Raw genomic sequence first — 2,262 nt, 5'->3', positions numbered from 1 at the left:
TGTGTGTGTGTCTGTGTGTGTGTCTGTGTGTGTGTCTGTGTGTCTGTGTATGTGTGTACACATATCACAGTGGATTTTGATGTATACATGGTTCTTTTGCTGCTGAGCTTTCTTTAATTGGGATACACAGTAAAAGGTTTCCTCATGGAATTTTCATACATGCCCTGTTTTGTTTGGTCCACCCTCCTCCCCGCTGGGTGAAATAGGGTTGGGAGAGGATGGCTGTGAACACGTGTGCAGAGACAAATCCAGCATCAGTCCCTGATGCAAAAAGCTGGCATGCATATCAGTTCACAAGTGAATACAAAGCTCTTGGTGGGCCCTGGCTCAGGGCTAGTTCAGTAGACTTCAGCAGTAATAAGGGTGGGAAATGGCGTGGTGGCACAGCGCTTGCCTGGCATACATACGGTGCTGGGTTCAAGTCCCAGAACCATAAAAAAAAAGGAGAAAAAAGAGAAAAGGGGAGAGAGAAGAGGGGGGAGATTATCCTGAGTCCTGGGTTTCGCACCCCAGACTAGGGACATGATTCACTTACCGGGAAAGCCAAAGAAAGGTGCTGGGCAACGTAGGATCGACAATAGTAAATGTGAGGTGTGTGGTCCCCTCGGTCTTAAGAAAAAGATGTCTGGGTTCCATACCCCAATACTGCCAAGGGCAAAATAATTAATTAATTAATTTAATTTAATTTAAAAAAGGAAAATCAGCAAGTCTAATGTCGGCAAACCTGACTATTCCCCAGGTTGCTGTGGCCCCTGGTAACTCCTCAGCCAGCACACACCCACGTCTCCTAAGCCCTAGTGGCTGCTTTGCCAGGGAGCATAGTTTGAGTGAAAGTTCTCAGATTAAAAGCCATTGAGAGTGCCAGGCAGAATAGGGTGCCATCAGAGAAGATGGCAAGAATGGTCGAGTCACAGGACCATCAGATTCCTTGGCTACCTACTATTAAAAGAAATGCTGCCGCGTCCTAGTCTCGGGACCCCTAGTGGCCCCTGGAGGGTGGGTCAGCATGACACAGGACACCTGGTACCAGGGACCACGTTTATCCCCCTGATAAACATTGGCCTTGCCTCAGGAGCTCCTGTATATCCCAGGAGGACACGGGTATTAAAGACCATGTCACCAGCCCCGTCCTCCACTCCAGACCTTTCACCTCTTCCCAAGTGCCCCCCCCATGCCCTGGATATGACCTTTCTAGGGTGGCTCACTAACTTCTGTGGATGGTCTGAGCAGGGTCTCTGACCAGCCCCTGCATTCCTCTGCACCCTCCAGACAGGTACAGCCCCCCCAAACCTCCAGTTCATCCCTGCTATGCCTTCACTGCTGCTTCTGGACATGCTTCAAGCACCCAGTGGGGCCCCAGATCATCCTCTGAGCCAGCCTCTGGGGCCACGGCTGGCCACCGCAGAGTGGACATCAAGAGTTCCAAGGGTCTCCCGTGCCTGGCTCTTGGCATGTTGGGACCAAGGGCATTTCTCCCTCCAGGACCTCACAGCAGCTGACAGCCACCCCTGTGGGGACTTTGATAGCTGGGAGCGGAGGTGGACACTGGAGACCCACACTCTGAGAATGACACTTTGGATGGCCGGACTGTCAGGGGGTCCTGCTGGGGGCAACCGTAGCTCAGGTGTTGCAAATTCCCTGTCCTCACTCAGCTCTGGCAAATTCTCTTTAATAAACATCCCCTCGTTTACAACGTGGCCTCAGGACAATTTCACGTGATTTTAAATGGCTTCATTAATTTACATACTTTTTTATGATTGGCATCTGTCACAGGTTTTTGGAGCACAAAGTTTTTCCACATCATTTTGGAAATGGACCCTCTGCTATTTTACAATATACACTTTTAATTTATATGTAACAGAAGAAATCCCAAGGTCTCTTAAAGACCTGTTTCCCCTTGGGTTGAATAATAAAATTGCATAGAATCCCATTTCTCAAAAAAAATTTAAATTTATTTCATCAACCAGTGCCTCCCGTGATAAGCAAGGATGTCATTAACATGTGAAGGGTGTCATTGGCTGTGTCCTTAGACTGGGCCTTGGTGTGTGGCCTGGGAGCCTGTTTCAGCACAGCTGAGCCTCCAGAAACAGGCTGCCTGAGCCAGTTATATCTCCCTCCCAGTTCCATACAGCTGCTCCTCAGACTGCCTGAGTCCTCAGAGCCACAACCACAGCCACAGGGCAGCCATAGGTTACAGCCACAGCCACAGCCACAGGGCAGCCATAGGTTACAGCCACAGCCACAGGGCAGCCATAGGTTACA

This window comes from Microtus ochrogaster, unplaced genomic scaffold (assembly GCF_000317375.1).
Source record: "Microtus ochrogaster isolate Prairie Vole_2 unplaced genomic scaffold, MicOch1.0 UNK6, whole genome shotgun sequence".
NCBI lineage: Eukaryota > Metazoa > Chordata > Mammalia > Rodentia > Cricetidae > Microtus > Microtus ochrogaster.
The sequence above is the reverse complement of the archived record's forward strand: the minus strand, read 5'-3'. Positions refer to the sequence as shown.